At 40.1% G+C, this 15947-nt stretch overlaps 1 long non-coding RNA gene across 2 annotated transcripts in view; it reads left to right on the top strand.

Annotated features, from left to right (window-relative positions):
- LOC122231166 overlaps positions 1-14759 on the top strand; it is a 70952-nt gene extending 56193 nt beyond the window's left edge. For both annotated transcript variants that reach the window (XR_006208339.1, XR_006208340.1), the window contains exons 2-3: positions 13757-13974; positions 14251-14759. This is a non-coding gene — a long non-coding RNA (uncharacterized LOC122231166). The remainder of the gene's footprint in view (positions 1-13756; positions 13975-14250) is intronic.
- The last annotated feature ends 1188 nt before the right edge of the window (positions 14760-15947 follow it).

Raw genomic sequence — 15947 nt, 5'->3', positions numbered from 1 at the left:
GAAGAGAAAATGGGAAAAAAAATATTTTTAAAAAATAATGGCTGGAACATTCCCAACTTGGGAAAACAGAAATCTATAGATTCAAAAAGTTCAGCAACTTTGAAGAAGATAAATATGGAGAGCATCGTCCTTAGGCACATGATAGTCAAACGGCTGAAAATCATGATAGATAATCTTGAAAGCAGACAAGGAAAAATGATTCGTCAATAGAGAGCGACAATCATATGCTGACCTTCCAGCAGAAATAGCAGAGACCAGAACTCAGGGAACAATATCTTTAAAGTACTGGAAGAAAAATAAAAGTCAATTCTGAATCCCTTCAATAAAATATCCTTCTACAATATATAAAGTTAAGTAAAAACAAGTAAGAATTTTCTCAGATAATTAAAAGCTGAGAAAATTCTTCAGCAGCAGTGCTGACACTACAAGAAATACTGAAGAGACTCTTTAGGCATAAGAAATTACCCAACATGAAAAATCTCATCTGCAGTTGGGAATGAAGAGCACCAGAGACTTTATTTATTTTTAATGTTTATTTATTTTTGAGAGAGACAGAGACAGAATGCAAGTGGGTTAGGGGCAGAGAGAGAGGGAGACACAGAATCCGAAGCAGGTTCCAGGCTCTGAGCTGTCAGCACAGAGCCTGACGCTGGGCTTGAACTCATGAGCTGTGAGATCAGGACCTGAGCCGAAGTCAGACGCTCAACCGACTGAGCCACCCAGGCGCCCCAAGCACTAGAGACTTTAAATATGCAGGTAAATATAGTAGAAACTAATTGTTCTCCTGAGCTTTGTAAAATACATACAATCAAGTAAAACAAAACAAAACAATTTATAACCTATGCAGATACAAAACATATGAAAACAGTAACACAGAAGAAGGAGTAAATGGAATTGTAATGTTGCAGGATTCTTACATTTTATAAAAAGCAGTAGAATTTTAAATCTATGTGGAATGTGACAAGTTAAAGTGCATGATACAGTCCCTGAGCTGCGATTTAAAGAGGAGATGTACACCTACAAAGGAGAAATTAAAATGCAACAATATGGTTGCCAAATTAATGCTAAATAAAGGCTATGGGGGAGAAATAAGTGAGACAAATAGAAATCAAAATGTAAAATGACAGACTTAAGCGCAGTCATATAAAGAATTGTATGTAAATGAACTAGGCACTCCAATTAGAAGGTAGAGATTATCAGATTGCTTTTTATTTTAAAAAAGTAATATCTGACTTGTAGTGTACAAGAAATACACTATCAATATGAAGACACAGGTATGTAGGATGTAAAAGAGTGGAAAAAATATACCATTCAAAGAGTAAGTATATGAAAGCTGGTGTAGCTATCTAAATACCAACACGCTTGAAGACAAGGAATAGTAACACAGTGCATTTCATAATGATAAAAGGGAAAACCCATCAGGGAGACATAACCATGTATATATATATGTACATAAAAACAGCTTTGAAATACATGAAGTGAAATGGACAGACGAATCGAGATGTAGACAAATCCAAGATCATAGTGTGGGATTTTACCATCCCTCTTTATTTAATTAGCAGGAGAACTGGACAACAAACCAGTAAGAATGTAGAATGTGTTTAACAACATGATCGGCCATGTGATCAACTGACGTGTATAGACCAATAACCAGAACGAAAGGATACACACCCCTTTCAAGCACACAGAACATGCATATCACTATAGATTATATGCTGGGCCATAAAAAAATCCTTCATTAGTTAGAAAAGATTGACTCTTATTGAGGGTGTTCTCTGACAAAAATCACATCAAATTAGAAATCATTAAAAATTAGTTATCTAGGGGCGCCGGGGTGGCTCAGTTGGTTGAGTGTCCAACTTTACCTCAGGTCATAATCTCAGGGTTTCTGAGTTAGAATCCTGCATCTGGCTTTCTGCTGTCAGTATAGAGCCCAATTCAGATCCTCTGTCTCCTCCCTGCTCTCTACGCCTCCCCCACTTGCGCTCTTGTTCTCGTTCTCAAAAATAAATAAATATTTAAAAAGTTAATTATCTAGAAAAGCCCAAATAAGGGAGAAATTAAGCGGCACACTGTTAAATACCCTGTGGATGGGGTGTCTGGGTGGCTTAGTTGGTTTAGCATACAACTCTTGATTTCAGCTCGGGTCATGATCTCATCGTTCATGGATTCAACCCACATGGAGCTCTGCACTAACAGTGTGGAGACTGCTTGGGATTGTCTCTCTCCCTTTCTCTCTATCTCTCCTCTGTTCTCACTCTCCCTCTCTCTCTCAAAAAATAAACTAAAAAATTAAAATTAAAATAAATAAATACCCTGTGCATAAAACGGAAAAAAATAGAATTTAAAAGTATTTACAATATTTTTTTAAAAATAGGCTTCATGCCCAGTGTGGAACACAGTGCAGGGCTTGCACTCACGACCCTGAGATCAAGACCTGTGCTGACATCAAGAGTTGGATGCTTAACCGACTGGCCACCCAGAAGCCCCCAAAGTACTCACAATTTAAAGATAATGAAAACAATATATAAAAATTGTTGGAAGCAGCTAAAATAGTGCTGAGTAAAGTTTGTGACATTAAATCCTTATATTGTGTATCATCAATTTCTTCAAAAAGGTGTGCACGTGAAAGCCAAATCAATAGAAAACAGACACAAAATTAACAAAACCAAAAGTCCATTTTTAAAGAGATTAATAAAATATATTTTTAAAAATCTGGTTAGGTAAATCCAGAAATAAAACAAAACACATATCTTCTTTTTAATTGCTGGTATTAGCAATTTAACTACCACTCTTACATACCTAACAAGGTAAAAAAGAGGCTAGCATAAAAACTATAAATTTGACAATAAGTTGGACAACTTACTGAATTAGAGAATTTTCTGGAAAAAACTTTTCAAAATAGACACAAGATGGAATTGAAATATGAATAGCCTTTTATCTGTGTGACACTGAATGTTTTTTAAACAAAATTCCAACAAGGAGAAAAACTATAGACCTAGATAATTCAATTGTGACAAACATGTAAGGAAGAAAGAATATTAATTTTATACAAACTATTTCAAACAATAGGAAGGAGTCACACTGCTCAGCTGGTTTTATGAGACCAGTACAACCCTGATAAGAAAAACAAAACTTTCCAGACACATGACAACAAGAGAAAATTATAGAACAGTATCTATCATGAGCAGTGAATATAATGTGAAAATCCTTCACAAGGTATTAGGAAACCAGCCCATTAATATATTTAAAAAAAAAAAGGCTAAGTCTCGTTATTCTCTAGGAATGCAAAGTTGGCTTAACAATAAAAAATCAATGTTATTAACCACATTAAACAATAAAGAAGTATTAAATCTTGTCAATAGATGCAAAACAAGCATTTGACAAAATTCAGCACTGTCCTCTCCTGGCATTTATGACTGCCAGCAGCTCCTCATTTCCTCAGAGACCCCTCCTCTCTTGTCTCTCCCTGTGGCTCTCGGGTCTCCATCATCCACCAGCCTCTCCTCTGAATTCCACACTTCGGTAGGCACTGCCTGTAAGTCTACTCTTTGGTCATCTCACACCTAGTGTGTTCAGAGCTGGACTCCTAAACCATAAATAAATATTCCTACCCCCCCAATCTATTTCTCCCCTAGGCTCTTCCTTCACAATAGATGTCATTATAATCTACCCAGCTGTTGGCACAATGGCTCTGATATCCTGCTTGATTCCTCCTCCTTACTACTCTCCCAGTCCACTCTATCAGAAAGAACTAGACTTTCTGTATCCACAGCACCTCTCTGCTTACGAGTCTCTGCTCACCCTCACTGACACCACCTTGTGGAAGTACCACATTAGCCTCTGTTCCTACTGCCCTTGCTGACTCCCCACTGGCTTTCCATGTCTACTTTTCATACAGCATCTGGCTTGATCCTATTATTCCTCAGTTTAAAGCCTCTAGTGTCTTCCTTTGCATGACAAATATAATCTGAACTTCTAGGGGGTCTTTAACGTCTGCTTAAAGTGGCCCTCGTTCATCTTTTCAACATCATTGCATTCGTCTGCACAGTCACTCTCCAGACTTTATCCACACTGGCCCCTTCGTTCCTAAAATAAAGTTTGGCCAAACTCAATCTGTCCTCTAGTAGAGATGGGGGGTGACTATTATAAATACTTTGTGAAAGTTTTCGAATCCATGTGACATACCAGTGTGATGTGTGTGTGTGTGTGTGTGTGTGTGTGTGTGTGTGATACTCCTACATTTATTTTCCAATGTTAACATGCAGTAGATTATTAATGCAAATGAGACCTTGTTTGAAGAGAGAGCAAGGAAGTGAGGGAACAATTCTACTTTGAGTCATGGGGGAAGGGGAAGCCCAGAGGGATACAGAAAATGGGAAGGGTGAATCCTTAGATGGAGGAAGGAAGGAAAGAGAAAGGAATGGGAAGGCAGGAGGCTGGGTTAAGGGGGTCTAGCCTGGATAGAGTTTGGATCTGAGCACAGATGAAAGTCTTAACTATCTTGAGAACATAGTATCTGGAATAGAGAATTTGTGATATGCTGTCAACAGGTGGAAGAAGAGAGCAGACTTGGTCATCAGACCTGACCCTAAGGTAATAGACAATCCAACAGAGCTGGCTGCTCCTTGGGAACAGACACAGTGAGGTGATGAGGGGCAGTCCAGCCAGGCCAGAATAGCATGGTTTCCATGGTAACACACAAGCAGCTGATCTAGGCTGGTTCCATGGGATGACCTGTGGACTCTCTGGATAGGCTGGTGACCAGTGAGTCGAAGAGCTCAATGCATGTAAATTCTGGCCACCTAGAGGGGCCAGGTTGAATAGCAGAATTTGGCACATCCCAGCTAAGAGGGTAGGACCAAGGTCCAAATCCAGTGAGACTAATAAATAGCAGGGCAGGTCACGTGTGGGGGAACGTGTGGAATGAGGCAGTTAGTGGCACACGGACTAGGGCTAAGGGTAGCAAGATTTTTTAATGTGCAAATTGAAAAGCAGCTACGTCAACAGAGGAGCAACATCAGAAACATCAGTAGCATGAGGGCCTTGATGCTGTATCACTTGCACCCGTGCTCCTTATCATTTTGGGCTGAAAACCAGTTTGTCTTCAAACAGCTCTTAAGGTGACATTCACAGTTACTCATAATTGAGACGCATATCTACAAAAGGAAAGGACTGCCAGGCAACACAACTAAAACCTGACTGATGGTCTAGTGCCCCAGCACACAAACATCAATGATGTTAAGATAGCAAGACATAGGGGCGCTTGGTGGTTCAGTCAGTTAAGTGTCTGACTTCAGCTCAGGTCATGATCTCATGGTTCATGGGTTTGAGCCCCGTGTCCTGCTCTGTGCTGACAGCGTGGAGCCTGGAGCCTGCTTCACATTCTGTGTCTCCTTCTCTCTCTCTTTGCCCCTCCCGTGCTCATGCTCTGTCTCTCTTTCAAAAATAAATAAACATTAACAATTTTTAAAGAAGAGGTAGCAAGATGTAAACATCAAGATAGCGAGAGACAGACATCATCACGAGGAGAAGAAACCACCACACCTGAGCGTCCTCCCATGAGTGAGGTTGGCCAACTGCAATTGCAGGTAGTGAGTGATAATGTGAATATTTACGTTGGTCATGGTCTTTTGAAGTCATTAGATCTTTAACATATAATTTTTTAAGTGTTTATTTATTTGGGAGGTGGGAGGGGCAGAGAGAGAGAGAGAATCCCCAGCAGGCTCTGCGCTGTCTGTACACGGAGCCCTGCATGGAGCTCGATCTCATCAACTGTGAGATCATGACCTGAGCCAAAATCAAGAGTCCCACACTTAACTGAGCCACCCAGGGGTCATGACAAATTACTGTTTTAGAGATCTAATGACTTCAGGGGCCCCTGGCTGGCTCAGTTGGTTAAGCATCTGACTCGGCTCAGGTGATGATCTCACGGTTTGTGAGTTTGAGCCCCATATTGGGATCTTCGCTGACAGTGCAGAGCCTGCTTGGAATTGTCTCTGCCCCTCTCCTGTGCATGCTCTCTCTCTCTCTCTCTCTCTCTCCCTCAAATAATAAATAAATAAATACATACATACATACATACATAATACATAAATACATAAATAAATAAATAAGTAATTTGTCAATTGATGATTTGTATCACCTTCCCCTGCTCTCAGTTCTTCGAGGCAGAAAGGATTAACTGCAGGCATTCTATAAAGTGGCCATGTGCAGGGTTGAGTGGACTTAGGGACCACCAGCAGACCATTAGACTTCTACTCTAAGAAGTGAACCCTTAAGAAGTGAAGTGTTCTGGAAGACTTTAGAGAGGAAGTCAGCCCTTTAGGGTGACCATGTTTACTCATTGCCTTAGTTACCTGTAAATGTGCAACAAAATATCCCCAAACTCACGTGGCCGAAAGCAGTAAATGTTGATTACCTGGTCAGGAATCCCGTGTGACCTGGCAGGGTGTCTCTGTCCTGGGTTCTGTCGTGCAGTTATAGCTAAACTGTTGCCCAGGATAATAGTCCTTTCAAGACGTGACTGGAGCTGAAGGGTTCACCTCCAAATCACTTCTGTGCCCATTGGCAGGCCACATCCTCACTGGACGTTGTCTAGTACCTCGCCACATGGACCTCTCCTTGTGCTGCCTGAGTGTCGCTATAAATGGCAGCTGGCTTCCCTCAGGGCAAGCAATCCAGGAAAGAACAAGAGAATGTTCGCAAAAGAGTTTCTGAGGTGAATGTCACAGGCTTTTTATAACTGAATCTGGAACTGATACACCATCACTTCTGTTATATTCTATTACTTAGATGCAAGTCACTAAGTCCCACCCAAACTCCAGGGGAGGGGGTCACACATGGTGTGAATACCAGGAGAGAGGGGTCTTGGAGGCCATTCCAGAAGCTGCCCACCAGAGTTATCATTTAACTCAGTAACAGGCCTTACTCTCTGAGTGGCAGGTGGCCCTGAGTACTGGGTGGAGAGGGGAACAATGAGGACACTGTGTTGTAAGATGTTGGCCTGCCTCTGACATGAATCCTAGAAGTACACCACAAAGAGTCATTACAGTTCCAATGTTACGATAAATCTAGAAAAGCATTGAAATCATCGGTGTAATCAAATTAGAGCAAAAACATGTACAACCTAAATAATTATACCAAAATATATCTTCACACATTCTGGAATATAACAAATTATTTTTAAAAATTGCCATGAATATATATTTATAAATAGCAACTGTAAAAACACTTTTCAGAACATAAACAGCTTAGTGTAGGATATTTTGAATACACACATAGCTCACTTACCTTATCCTAATATTAAATATTAATAAAGAAAATGGTAATTATAATTTTTTTCTTAAAGAGATCAACTTTCTAAGATAGTATCAGCTTAACAACTTTCTAAGCTAGTATCACAGCTTAACAGATACTATCTCAGTGTCGCCACCTCAGGCCCCAAATAAAACCACTAAAATAAATGCTCATGGCTGTTAATTTTATAGTCACTATTTGGGAATACTTTTAGCACAGGGTTAGATTGCGTGAACACTGAGACATGCTGGTAGCTCACTAAGCTCGTAACATTTGGAGCAAATAAGGGGACGTAGGGAAGCAGCAACAATTAGGAATCGAGCCCGAAAGGGTCATCACAAACTAGGCTTCTTTCTAGGTTAGTCATGGACACCGAAGCCTGGGGATGTGAACGAGGCAAGTGTGTCATTAGAAGTGTGTGTGCAGGGCGCTGGTCGTGTTGGTGTCAGTTATCATGCTGGGCCAGTCAGTGGAGTACACAAGGTTGAGTCCTGGTTTCCTACAGCTTCAGGAATGAGTCTTTTTCAGAATTATTTGCTGGCCCCTTCTCTTTGGCTTTAACATTTATTTTTTTTAAAAAAATTAAATTTGAATACAGTTGACACACAATGTAACATTGGTTTCACTGTGGTATTTTAATGGGGATTGCGTTGAGTCTGTATATGGCTTGGGTAGAATGGACATTTTATTTATTTTTTTTTTGTTTTGTTTTTTTTTAAATTTTTTTTCAACGTTTTTTTTATTTTTATTTTTGGGACAGAGAGAGACAGAGCATGAACGGGGGAGGGGCAGAGAGAGAGGGAGACACAGAATCGGAAACAGGCTCCAGGCTCTGAGCCATCAGCCCAGAGCCTGACGCGGGGCTCGAACTCACAGGCCGCGAGATCGTGACCTGGCTGAAGTCGGACGCTTAACCGACTGCGCCACCCAGGCGCCCCTAGAATGGACATTTTAATACTATTGATTCTTCCAATCCATGAGCATGGACTAGCTCTCCATTTGTGTGTATTGTCTTTAGTTTCTTTCATCAGTGTTTTATAGTTTTCAGAGTACAGGTCTTTCATCTCCTTGGTTAAGTTTCTTCCTAGGTATTTTATTCTAATTTGTGCAATGGTAAATGGAGTTGTTTCCTTAATTTTCTGCTACTTTGTTATAGGCGTATGGGAACTCTACCAATTTCTGGGTATTAATTTTGTATGCTACAATTTTACTGAATTCATTTATTACTTCTAATAGGTTTTTGGTGGAGTCTTTACGGTTTTCTATATATACTATCATGTTACTTGCATATAGTGACAGTTTAACTTCTTCCTTACCAGTATGGACGCCTCTTATTTCTTTTTCTTGTCTGATTGTGTTGGCTAGGACTTCCAGTACTATGTAATATAAAAATGGTGAGAGTTGACGATCTTGTGTTGTTCCCGATCTCAGAAGAAAAACTCAGTTTTTCAGCGTTGAGTATGATGTTAGCTATAGGTTTTTTATATATGATCTTTAGTATGTTGAGGTATATTCCCTCTAACTCCACTTGGTTGAGAGTTTTTATCATAAATGATTGTTGAATTTTGTCAAATTCTTTTTCTGCATCAATTGAGATGATCATACAATTTTCGTCCTTTGTCTTGTTGGTATGGTGTATCATGTGGATTGATTTGTGAATATTGAACCATCCTCACATCCCTGGAATAAGCCCACCTAATCATGGTAAATGATCCTTTTAATGTATTGCTGCATGCAGTTTGCTAAAATTTTGTTGAGGATTTTTGTATCTATGTTTATCAGGGATATTGAACTGTAGTTTTCCTTTTTGTGGTGTCTGTCTGATTTCAATATAAGGGTAATGCTGACCTTGGAGAACATATTTGGAAGCTTTCCTTCCACTTCTATTTTTTGGAATAGTTTGAGGAGAATAGATATTAACTCTTACCTAAATGTCTGATAGAATTGACCTGTGAAGCCATCTGTTCCTTGACTTTTTGTTTGTTGGGAAGTTTTTGATAACTGATTCAGTTCTGTTACTAGTAATTGTTGTGTTTAGATTTTCTGTTTCTTCCTGAGTCAGTTTTGGAAGACTGTATGTTTCTAGAAATTTATCCATTTTTTCTAGGGTGTCCAGTTTGTTGGCATATAATTTTTCATAGTATTCTCATAATCCTTTGTATTTCATGGTATTGGTTGCTACTTCTCTTTCATTCCTGATTTATTTATTTGGGTCTTTTCTCTTTTTTCTGGATGGCTTTTGCTAAGGGCTTATCAACTTTGTTTATCTTTTCGAAGAACCAGTTCTTGGTTTCATTGATTATTTTCCAGTTTTTAAAGTCTCTTTGTTATTTATTTCCTCTCTCATCTTTATTATTTTCTTCTTTCTATTCATCTTGGGCTTTGTTCTTCTTTTTCTAGTTCCTTTAAGTGTAAGCATGTGTTGTTTATTTAAGCTGTTTCTTTTTTTTAAATTTTTTTTCAAGTTTATTTATTTTTGAGAGAAAGAGACAGAGTGTGAGTGGGAAAGGGGTAGAGAGAGAGAGGGAGACACAAAATCCAAAGCAGGCTCCAGGCTCTGAGCTGTCAGCACAGAGCCCGATGTGGGGCTCAAACTCACAAGCCATGAGATCATGACCTGAGCTGAAGTCGGACACTTAACCAACTCAGTCACCAAGGTGCCCTTTAAGCTGTGTCTTGTTTTTTGAGGTAGGCCTGTATTACCAAATATTTCCCTTTTAGAACTGTTTTCACTGTGTCCCAGAGATTTTGAACCATTGTGTTTTCATTTTCATTTGTCTCCATGGAGTTTTTGCTTTCTTCATTGACCCATTGGTTGTTTAGTATCATGTTGTTTAATCTCCATGTATGTATTTTTTCTAGTTTTTTTTCTTGTAATTTATTTCTCGTTTTATACTGTTGTGGTCAGAAAAGATGCATCATATGATTTCAGTCCTCTTGAATGTAATGAGACTTGTTTTGTTGTCCAATGTGATGTATTCTGGACAGTGTTCCATGTGCTGTGGAAAAGAATGTGTATGCTGCTGCTTTAGGATGAAGTGTACCATACATATCTGTTATGTCCATTCGGTCTAACATGTTGTTCAAAGATACTGTTTCCTTACTGAATTTCTGCTCTTTGACTTTAACATTTACTATAGTAATGCTTCAGTCATGAAACTGAGTCATGAGCCTTCTTTCCTTCTTTAATTATGTCTTTTCCAGATTCAATCTTATTAAATTCCATTACTTTAAATATTATGATATTCTAATGATTTCCAAATTAAATACCTACATAAGACAGCTCTATTAAATTCTAGACTTGTGTGTCTGATAGCCTATACAACATCCCTATTTCTGTATCTAGTAGGCATCTCAAATTTAATTGATCAACATAAAACTCTTTTTTAAAAAATTCAGGTCTACTGAGGTATACTTGATGTATATTGTCAGATATTTAAAGTATAAATCATGGTGATTGAATATGCCTACATAGTGTGAAAGGATTCCCCTTATCTTGTTAATACACTCATCACGTCCATCACCTGACATATCTTTTTTTTTTTTTTTTTTTTTGGTGAGAATTCTACTCTTTTGGTGAGAGTTCTACTCTTTTCACAAGTTTCAACTACATGGTAGTGGTAGTTGACTATCAACTATAGTCCCCATGTTTTTCCTTGGATCTTCAAACATTTTTCAACTTATGGCCAGAAGTATAGACCCTTTTACCAACCTCTCCTATTTCTCCTACTTCCATGAAACTTTTAATCAGTCCTTCCCTAAAATCTGTTTCTCCTGGAAGCTTCCCATCTCAGTAAATGACATTATTCATCCAGTCACTCAAGCCAAAAAACTAGGAGTTTTTCTCACTTCCCATATCCAATCTGTAAGTGATGTTAGTTTTATCTCCAGTGCCACCTTTAGACCTAAGCAAATGAGGTGACCCTTTTCCTTAGGCTTTTGTCTCAAGAGACCCCACTAAAAGTATTTGCCTGGGAAATTTTCTAAATCTCCCCCAAGTGCCTGGGACAAACATGGGAAGGCAGTGCCATGCTGACAAGGGTGCCTCAAGCCCAGATTAGGATGTATATGGTCCCCAATCCCCTTTCCTCTCCTTTAACCATCCAACACATGTGGGTTCCATCTATTGCCCCCTGACCTCTGAAACTTGAACTTATAGAGTGATTCCAGAGCCCTTTTGCCACCTCACACCTGTCAGAACCCTTATTCCAGCAGGCCACCTCTGATTCCAATCTGCTGAGTGGATCTCTCTCACAGGCCTTGAGATTAGATCACCAGAACCAAACCAACACACTGATTTGGAGCTACTTCCATTCATGCTGGACATGGGACACGTTAGGGCTTGAGTTGTGTCATAGGTTTATGCATGGGCTCGTATCATCTGTGGTCTGACCAAGATTCCACCTGGTCTATACCAGCTGGGAATGCGAAGGGTAGTAGTAGGCATCCATTACCCTGTGTAAGTCTTCAGGGCCAGAACCAGTGTGATCACACACCCACCCTGCAGGCTGTGTGGCACATCCGACACACAGTCTTCCAGAGGTGGCTGCATTTATTGCTTTCTAGGGCCTCAGGACTATTGTCCTGCAATGGCAGTGACTGATCCTCTCTTGCCTCTGATTAATATTCATCAACAGGAGAATGGGTATTGGTGTGAGTATACTGCAAACAATTGATACATGAAAAAGCATGGAAGAATCTCAAAACATTATAATTAGGGAAAGAGGCCAAAGGGGTACGTAATATGTGATTCCTTTCAGATGAAGGTCAAGGACAAACAAATTGATCTGTTATGATTTTTGATTAGGATGAAAATGTTCTGTATAACTTTTCAAATTGAGGTGGTGGTTACGTGGATGTACACATGAAAATTCACTGAGCTATGTAATTAAGATTTGTATATTTTATTGCATGTATTTATAAGGCATTAACAATTAGACCAAAAAAAAAGAAAAATATTTACTGAGTGATAGAATAAGAAAATTGTTTAATACACACAAGAAAATGTCCAACAAAGCCTACAATACACTTTTCCTTTAGAATGACACTAATCTCAGTGGATTTCAAACACTTACTAATGCTGCATATTTTAAAACAGTAATTATAAGTGCTAATGAAACAACATCAATTGCTATTCAGAATTTCAAGCCAAAAGTTTAAACTCTTATTAACCAAAGAAATTTAAAAAAAGCCATAATTTCTAGTCTACAAACAACAGAAATTGCCCTAATGTCTGCCTATTGCAAGCAAACTATATCACACTGTGAGCAACACTTATGAACCTATGGTAACAGCAAGATGACCTTCCCTTCTGGCTCCATGAGATAAACAGCTTAACATCCTAAATAATGCCACATGAATACTTATCTTGGATAGCAGCAACAATGGAACATATTTATAAACCATGGTTTGTAAGTTTCATATTCTGCTATTTATGGTTTTCAAATTCTGTCATTTTTCTTCTCACTGTATATTTCCTATTTAGTCCCTACTTCTCAGTTCCCAGGGTTGTACCATAATTTAAGACTTGGCACACTTCTCATGGAGAGTGAAGATGGCATAATAAATATGAGGACACTTACCCAGATTGTCATTTGATTCTACTTTCAGTGATGGCATCCACAGATGGAGGGGCCTTTTGACTGACCAACTCAGCATGTGTTATGACCCATGATGTTAAACCCCTTCCCCATTTCATTCCCTGTCTTCTTCTCATGCTCCAGCTTTTTTCTCTATCATTTTTCTTATGATTCCCTCAGCCATACTCTACAATTCAAGGTAATGACTTCCTACTGCATTTTCTACTGCGGGCTTTGCACTCAGTCTTCCTGGATCCATCTGGCATTCTGTCCTTAATATGTACTACCAGCTCCATAGGTCGTGTATATATAGGATCACCTGTTGGGGATATTTCTGTTTGCTTCTGCAAGTCAACTGACATCTTTGACTGTTTCACTCACACTTGTTCACTGTCTAGCTTCTGACTGGATTTTGCAGGTGACTCTTACCAGCCAGATACTGGTAGTGGGAAGGGAGAGGGAGAGAGAAATGGGAGTATTAAGTTTTGTGGTGGAGGGTTTGCAGTAGCTGCATTCCACTAAGACCACCATTATTTTCCAGTGACTTCTCTCCCACAACTATACATTTTGCTGAGCTCCGGTAAAAGCCACCCCCTCCACCCCTTCAAGTCAAATTAGGGTAGATGCTTCTCACCATTTCTAGTCCCAGATTCTTCGCCACTTGCACATTCCTGGAACCTGCCCAGAGCCTCTCACATCATCTCTTCCTAAAATTCTTTTTGCTTTCCTCTTTGGGTGTGGTGTCTCCCAAGACCCTGTCTGATACACCTGCTTAATGTAAAACAAAATAAAACATGAGCCTTGAATACTGTGACCATCTCAGAGGACATGATTGCTTTCTCGGTTTTAAAATAATTCGTGTCTGTTGCATCTTACAGGATGTGTGTATGGAGCTCAGTAGCAGCCCGGCAGCCTCGTGGACTCTGCTGAGTGTTTTCTTACACTGGGATTTCCCTGGCCTAGAGACTGAAATCACAGAACCATGGAATCCAAACCAGAGGGGCTTTTTCTGTCATCTGAGATAATACTGATTTTCGGCTACATGTACTGGAGCCAGGCAGGGCCCGGGCTGTGGGGCTGACAGAGTAGGGAGCAGGTAAGACTCCATGTCCCTCCCAACCCACTCTGCACAACTGGCTCCACTCCTACCTGTTGTGGTGTTTGACCTTTTACAGATGGTTGGGCCTGAACTCTGTTGTTTAAGGTCAACCTCTGGAAACAAGTATTATTGAAATAGTAAACAACAGCTGGCTTTTCACAAATGTTTGCTAAATGGTGGGATAACTGCTTTAAATTTGTTATGTCATTTAATTAGGACCCTTCCTCCTCCCCGTCCCCCCAGAAAAGTAATGAAAGCTCCTCCTCCCCCTAGACTCAGATTTTCCCACATTTGAGTGTATCATTCTGTGCTGTGATGTTTGGCCCTTTCAGCTGATGGCTCTCAAGAGGATGAGGAAATGAGAAGGCCACATACCAAGGTATCTTTAAGGCTTATTCACTGGAAATATTTTATTTCTCTAATCAAATCAATCACCTGAAAGGGTAAACCTGGCTGTTTTCCTCATGGTGAACTGACTTGTGATGAGGGATTGCTTCAATAACATCTACTAAAGATTCCCTGAATATCCGCTATGTGTGAGACATTGTTCTTTCAGTGACAGAAGAATGATCAAGGCAAAGCCTGTGTTCTCAAACAGCTCACCAACATGAACACCCTCAAAGTGACCATGCAAACAAAGTTTTACCTATGTCCCCCCGATTGTAGTTCATGAAGGGCCCCTGGAAACCATCTGATCCATCCCATTCATTTTATACATTAAATCCAATTATAAACGGTGTAAGCAGGTCACAGATCTTAAATTCATAGACTCTTTGGCTTAATATTTAAAATTTAGGGGCACCTGGGTGGCTCAGTCGGTTAAGCGGCCGACTTCAGCTCAGGTCACGATTTCACAGTCTGTGAGTTCGAGCCCCGCGTCGGGCTCTGGGCTGATGGCTCAGAGCCTGGAGCCTGCTTCCAATTCTGTTTTCCTCTCTCTCTGCCCCTCCCCCGTTCATGCTCTGTCTCTCTCTGTCTCAAAAATAAATAAACGTTAAAAAAAATTTTTTTTTTTTAAATAAAATTTAAATGGCTGGAGGTCTCCATCCCTTGTATCGGGGAAATAGTGTGTCTTGCCCAAGGTGTGCAGTTTGTCAGGGATTTAAATTTTTATGGGCCAGTTCCACTCCAGACTTGTGGTTTTTAAGCCCTTGGTCTTATTCAAGAGTTCCCTCCTGCAACCATTCTGTTGTCTGTCTCTGAGATGTTCGAGACCGTGAACCAGGTCCCCACCTGTGATGTCTCAGAAGCATCACCTATGCAAGTCTGTCTTCAGTTTTGAGGGTGGGGGTGAGATACATTGCCACAGACTGAATCATGTAAAATTTAATATTAAACGTCCTGATTCACAAAAGTCACTTGACATTCTCTGCATGAGAAATTATGTGGAAGAAATAACATAATCAGCTGGGTCTTAAAGTGCAATAGAATTTTTACAGTTAGAAAGTGGGGGAAAGGACATTCAGGGAGGAAACACCAGAGGCAAAGGTAAGAATAGTGGATGTGTGTGAACACAGATCTTTCGTTAAAATGCCTCTCCAGATTGTCCACCCAGTGTCACATAGACACTGTTCATCTGGCACAACAGGAGCCTGAACTGGCCTAGGGATTGTGGTTTGACTAAATTGAAGGTTGATAAGTAGTATTGTGGACAAAACTTAAAAAGGAGGTTTGTAGGGGATAAATGATGGAGAATTAGCCAAATTTAGTTTTACTGAATTTGTTAGCCCGATGAAAGCGTGGGGAGGTTTTTGAGCAGCAATACTATGTGATCAAGCCCAGGCTGACAGACGATTATGGGCACATATGTGTGTGGATTCTGATGGGGAGTCGGTGAAGGTAGGGAAGCTTGCTGCAGTGAACGGTGGGAAGTGCTCCTCCGGTGTTCATGGACAGCCGACACTTACCACACTTGGCCACGGATTGGCTCATGCAGACAGCTACCTTGGTTCCGGCTGGGCCCCTTGCAG

The sequence above is a fragment of the Panthera tigris genome, chromosome D1, assembly GCF_018350195.1.
Source record: "Panthera tigris isolate Pti1 chromosome D1, P.tigris_Pti1_mat1.1, whole genome shotgun sequence".
NCBI classification, from domain to species: domain Eukaryota; kingdom Metazoa; phylum Chordata; class Mammalia; order Carnivora; family Felidae; genus Panthera; species Panthera tigris.
Note: the sequence above shows the minus strand (reverse complement) of the source record. Positions and strands in the feature narration are given on the sequence as shown.